Source organism: Elephantulus edwardii, unplaced genomic scaffold, assembly GCF_000299155.1.
Source record: "Elephantulus edwardii isolate Elephantulus edwardi_28Jun2011 unplaced genomic scaffold, EleEdw1.0 scaffold00419, whole genome shotgun sequence".
Classification (NCBI taxonomy): domain Eukaryota; kingdom Metazoa; phylum Chordata; class Mammalia; order Macroscelidea; family Macroscelididae; genus Elephantulus; species Elephantulus edwardii.
In genome coordinates this window covers 553,643-559,768 of record NW_006400169.1, presented here as the reverse complement: position 1 = coordinate 559,768, position 6,126 = coordinate 553,643, and positions in this window count along the sequence as shown.

Genomic DNA, 6,126 nt, shown 5'->3' with positions numbered 1-6,126 from the left:
ATCTGTTCTGCATACAGGTTGAAAAGGTATGGAGAAAGGACACATCCCTGGTGTACGCCCTTCCAAGTTTTGAACCATGCAGTGTTCCCCTGCTCTGTTCTTACGACTGCCTCCTGGTCTAAGTATAGGTTTTTCATTAGAACTAGCAAGTGTTCTGGGATTCCCGTTCTTCTCAGAGTCAGCCACAGTTTGTTATGGTCTGCACAGTCAAACGCCTTTGCATAATCAATGAAGCACAGATATACATTTCTCTGGTATTCCCTGCTTTCAGCTACAATCCATATAACATCAGCTACAATATCTCTAGTACCCCTTCTAAACCCAGCCTGGACTTCTGGCAGTTCTCTGCTGATGTGCTGTTCCAGTCGTTTTTGGATAATCTTCAGTAGAATCTGGCTTGCATGTGAAATTAATGAGATTGTTCTATAGTTTCCACACTCTGTTGGGTCACCCTTCTTTGGAGTGGGAACAAATATAGATCTCTTCCAGTCAGTTGGCCAAGTAGTTGTTCTCCAGATTTCTTGGCACAACTTGGTGAGCACATCCAGGGAAGCATCTGTTAACTGAAATATCTCAGTTGGTATACCATCTATTCCTGGGGCCTTATTTTTTGCCATTTCCTTCAAAGCAGCCTGAACTTCTCCTTTCACCACAGGATCTTGCTCATATATTGTTTCATGAAGTTCTTCCGTGTCTTCCAATTCCTTTCGATACAGTGACTCAGTATTCTTTCCACCTTCTTTTAATACTTCCTGGATCATTTAATATTCTGCCAAAAGCATCCTTGATTAGACTATTTATTTTCAAAGGGGATGAAAATTTAGTTTGGGCTGGCTTACTTACTTTAGTATGATAGCTTCTAGACATATCCAAGTAGCGCAATGTTCCATGAATTCATTATTTTTTGTTTTATTTAAATTTATTAATTTCAGTAAAAATTTACAGAGACTTTGGATTTCCATTCATTCATTGTTGCACTTTTCTCCCCTCCCTACTCTCCCTGCTAGTACACTCCCCTCTTGGAAAAGTAGAAGAAATATTCTTTCATTGTTTTACAAACCCTCCCCCAGGTCTACTCCACCAGGTAACCTTCGCTCTAGACTCCTGTCATGACAAAAATACTTAATCACATATCCCCTTTAAACATTTTCCTCCCTCATCTGTTTCAATGCAGTATACTTTATTGAACCCATCTTTCTCAGTCTCTCCCCAACCTCAAGGTCAGTCCTGTTTTACAACAGTGGCACCATGCAATATTTGTCCTTTTGTGACTGAGATACTTCACTCAGCATAATGTCCTCCAGTGTCACCCATTTTGAATAATATTGCATAAGTTCCTTGTTTTTCAATGCAGCGTAGTATTCCATTGTGCGAATATACCACAGCTTCTCTATCCATTCGTTTGTCGATGGGCACTTAGTTTGTTTCCAACTCCTTGCTATTGTGAACAAAGCTGCAATAAACATGGGTGTGCATATATCTGCTTGGGTGGAAGTTATGGTCTCTTTTAGGTATATTCCCAGTAGTGAAATTGCTGGGTCAAATGGTATCTCTATTTGCAACATTTTGAGAAAGTGCCATACCGCCTTCCACAGTGGTTGCACCATTTTACACTTCCACCACAGTGAATAAAGGTTCCAGTTTCTCCACAACCTCACCAGCATTTGTTGCTTGCTATTCTGTTAAATTTTGCTATTCTGTCTGGGGTGAGATGATATCTCATAGTTTTTTAAATTCTTCAACTTTTTAAATTTCCAGCATAGTAGATCATATGATTGTCTGACTGAAAGTGGCCAATACCAGCCCATCTCAGCTCACTAATGCTTAGAATGTTGATCTTTACATCTTTCATTTCATTTTTTACAATTATATTAATAATTCCATGTTCAAATTATTAAAAGATGTTTGTTACATTTGGTTCTCAGTTTTAGTAACTTCGACTCTAGGGGTCCTACCTCTGGTATTGTATTATGTCTAACAGTACTTCTGTTAATTGTTCAGAGTTTTCAGAGGCCTTTAGGGTAAGCCTCATTTCAAAGGCTCAAGGGTAAATATTGACTGGTCTATAGATTATTTCATTTTTGAAATAACCTCGCCACTAAGAACTTTATATTTTAAGATTTTCTACTTACAAAAAATACTTACCCATGTTTCTATAACACAAGTATTCATAATTATAATGGTCAAAAGTTATTATAAAAAAGTCAATGTATCTTAAGTTTCTAAATGGTTCTTGTACTGTTCTCATTGGTCCTGTTCTAGGGGCCTAGTGGCAAGGAGATGTGCTGCTATCCCAAGGACACATGATTTGAATACACCAGATGCTCTGTGGGAGAAAGATGGGTATTCTCTTCGCATGAAATTTATAACCTCTGAAAACCCACCGGAGGGTCAGGTATGAGTTGGTTCTGCTTGACAGAACAACAAAACAACTTTGCTTTTATGAAGTTTATCGTCTTTTTTTCCCCCTTGTGCTTAGCAACTTTCCTTTGTAATTGTTTTAAATGGAAAGCAATACAAATGCTCTGCATTTAAATAATTAATAAATAAAACAATCCAAATGCTTTGCACATGAATAAAATTGTAGAACAATATACAGTAAGGGATCTCTGGGGGGCTAGTCGACAGGGAGTTGTGCTGCTAACCCTGTCAGAACAAGTCCACCAGAGGCTCTGCAGGACGAAGTTGGACAATCTCCTCCTGTGCAATTTATAGCCATCAAGCATCCACTAGAGGGTCAGCTATGAGCTAGCTCCAACTCAGTGAAAAGAAGTTTTGAGTTTTTGAGTTTGATACAGAAGAAGAAAACATGCCATTTTAAAATGAACTCGTGATATACACAATAATCTGAGTGACTGTAAAAATTTAAAAAGTCACACCGGGCACAAAATATTGTCCATAAGACATAATATCATTCATATAAAAATGTAAAATTTGCAAAGTTACTTATAATAACAGGAATAAAATCAGTGGTTGCCTGAAGAAGGGCCACAGCCAGGTAGAGATGGAAAGAAAGGCCCTAAAAGGGGCAAGAAGAAATGTTTTTTAAGGGTTACAGAGAAGGCCATTACTTGATTGTAGTGATTCACAAGTGTCTACCAAGTTCTGGTTAATTTTCAAAACATTTCCTTTCTGCTCAAATTCAATTAGTCAAGACAAAGACATTTATAAATGAATGGATGATAAATGAGTTAATATGGTAAAATATGTGTTGTTGTTAGGGGTCATGGTGTTAATTCCAACTCATAGCAAATCTTTTGAGTCAAAATACTACCTGGTCCTGTGCTATTCTCACAGTAATTCTGTCAATTCCTCTTTTTGAAGGTCATGGGATGTTTGTTGGGTTTTTGCATTGCTTTTTTGTTTCCCCAATTCCCAGCAAAATATACAGTAGCATTAGTTTTAATTTTGGAAGCAGGAGTGGTAATCACCTTCAAAACATGCCTCTGGAAACTATGAATTTGATAAAGGTCGAGAGTTACAGGAAGGCTTCAGGGCTTTTGTTCACAGGGTCCCTATGAGTTGTGCTTAACTTGGAGACAATCAACAACAACAATAATTATCTTAAATATAATCTGTTTGGAAAAGGAAAAGAATACTCAATTTATTGCTGAAGTTTCCATATGAGAGTTCATTTAGAATCTACTCACACTCTGACAATGTTAATACCATAGTATCATTTTTATCCTAAGGATCTCAAGTGAGATAATATACAATGTATCAGGCTGCTAGCCAAAATATCACTAGTTTGAATCCACTAGCTGCTCTGAGATGGATATTCTCTTCCCATAAACGGCTACAGCCTTAGAATTCTGATGGAAGGTGGCTAGAAGTCTGAATTAACTTGATGGCAACGAGGCTTGATTTTGTTACTTCTCATACTGAATATATGATCAAAAACATCCAGGTGTGATTATTATCTCTTTAAGAAAATTTCCAAGAGCACTGTGATTTCTCGGTATTTTAAAAAGTATGTTGGAACTAGGAGTGGCATCCACCTCCAAAATAGCTTGCCTCCGGAAACTCTATGAACTCAGAGAAACAATTAAAGTTATACAAGTATTCAGGTCTCTTGTCCACAGGATCACTATACATCATCTACTACTCGACAGCACTTAACAACAACATGTTGGGACCAAGGTAGACAGAGTGAACTAAAGGTATATTACATATCATTATTTGAAGCTATGGCTCTTAGCACTGTACTTAGCACATAATAAACACATAATCAATAATGCATGGATGAGTGGATGATCAGAAAACCTTGTGTGTTGGTTATCTGTTGTTTATCAGATTCCAATTAGTCAATTACTACTCATATGAACCCTGTGAACAAAAGATATGAACCTTGCCCTATCCTGCACCGTCCTCACAAATGTTCAAATCTTGTGTCAATCCACCTATTTTTTAGATTTTAATTAAAGTTTATGAAGAACACATTTTCTTCTCTGTTCCCCCTCCCCCCAGTTCACAAGTTCTTTCATTGTTATACAGTCTTTCCCCCCCAACCCTTTTACTATGTGATTCTTGTTCTGGACTCTTGTCATGCCAATAACACCTAATCATATATTCCTTTTATACAGTTCTCTCCCTCATCTGTTTCAATGCCATGTACATTATTTATTTATCCCCTCTTTTCTTATTTCCCCCCCAACCCCCATATCAGTCCTGTTCTATAACAGTGGCCTTATGCAGTATTTGTCTTTTTGTGACTGAGATATTTCACTCAGCATACTATCCTCCATGGTCACCCATTTTGTATATTTTATGAGTTCTGTTTTAACACTCCATTGTGTGAATATACCAGAGCTTCTCTATTCATTTCTTTCCAACTCCTTGTTATTGTGAACAAAGCAGCAATAAATATGGGTGTGCATATACCTGCTTGGGTGGCAGTTCTGGTTTCTTTAGGATATATTCCCAGTAGCGAAATTGCTGGGTCAAAAGGCATTTCTATTTCCAACTTTTTGATAAAGTGTCATACTGTCTTCCACAGTAGTTGCACAATTTTACATTCTCACCAAGAGTGAATAAGGGTTCCAATTTCTCCACAATCTAACCAACATTTGTTGTTTGCTGCTCTGTTAAATTTTGCTATTCTTACTGGGGTGAGGTGCTACCTCATAGTTGTTTTGATTAGCATCTCTCTTAGAGTTAGGGATTTTGAACATTTCATGTGTTTGTTTGCCATCTGAATGTCTTCCTTGGGGAAGTGTCTGTTTATATCCTGTGCCCATTTGGCAATTGGGTTGTTTACCTTTCTCTTATTGTGACATTCGAGTATATCTAGAATTTTATAAATTCTAGATATAAGTCCTTTATCAGATATGTCATTACCAAATATTTTCCCCCAGTCTATGGCTTCCCTTTTACCTTGTTGGAGAAATTTTTGGATGCGCATAGTCAGGGACTTGATTCTTAGAAGGTCCCATTCATCTATTTTATCCTTTCCTGGTTTTGGTGAAGTTTGTCTTCTGACATGTACTAGTTAGTATCCATGTCACGCTAGAGACTAAGGGGCGCCTGATCCAGACCACAGTCTTCACATTTACTTGCTATGCATCAGAGAGCTGAACAATTAATAAGGATGTCGGAAGAACTGATACCTTTGAGTTGTGGTGCTGGAGAAGAGCAATGAACATACCATGGACTGCCAAGAGAACAAACAAGTCTGCAGCAGAGCATGCATGGTTTGGAATTGGGAAGGGAGTGCATCAGGCTTATATTCTATCTCCATACCTGTTCAATCTACATGCTAAGCAAATTATCCAAAAAGGTGGACTCTATGATTAGAAATGTGCCATCAGGTTTGGAGGGAGACTCATAATAACCTGCACTATGCAAGGACCTGATGCACTTGCTGCAGAAGAGTCAAGAACTGCAGGCTTCAGTGTGGATTGAGGCTCAATGTCAAGAAGACAAAGATTCTCACCACTGGACCAATTGGCAGCATCAGGATGGATGGTGAAGAGACTGAGATTTTTAACAACTTTAGTTTGCTTGGCTCCACGGTCAACACTCTTGGCACCAGCAGCTAGGGGAAAAAAAGTATTGTGATGGGAAAGTCTGCTGTTAGGGACCTCTTCAGGGTACTGAAGAGCAATGGTGTCTCTCTGGAGACTAAGG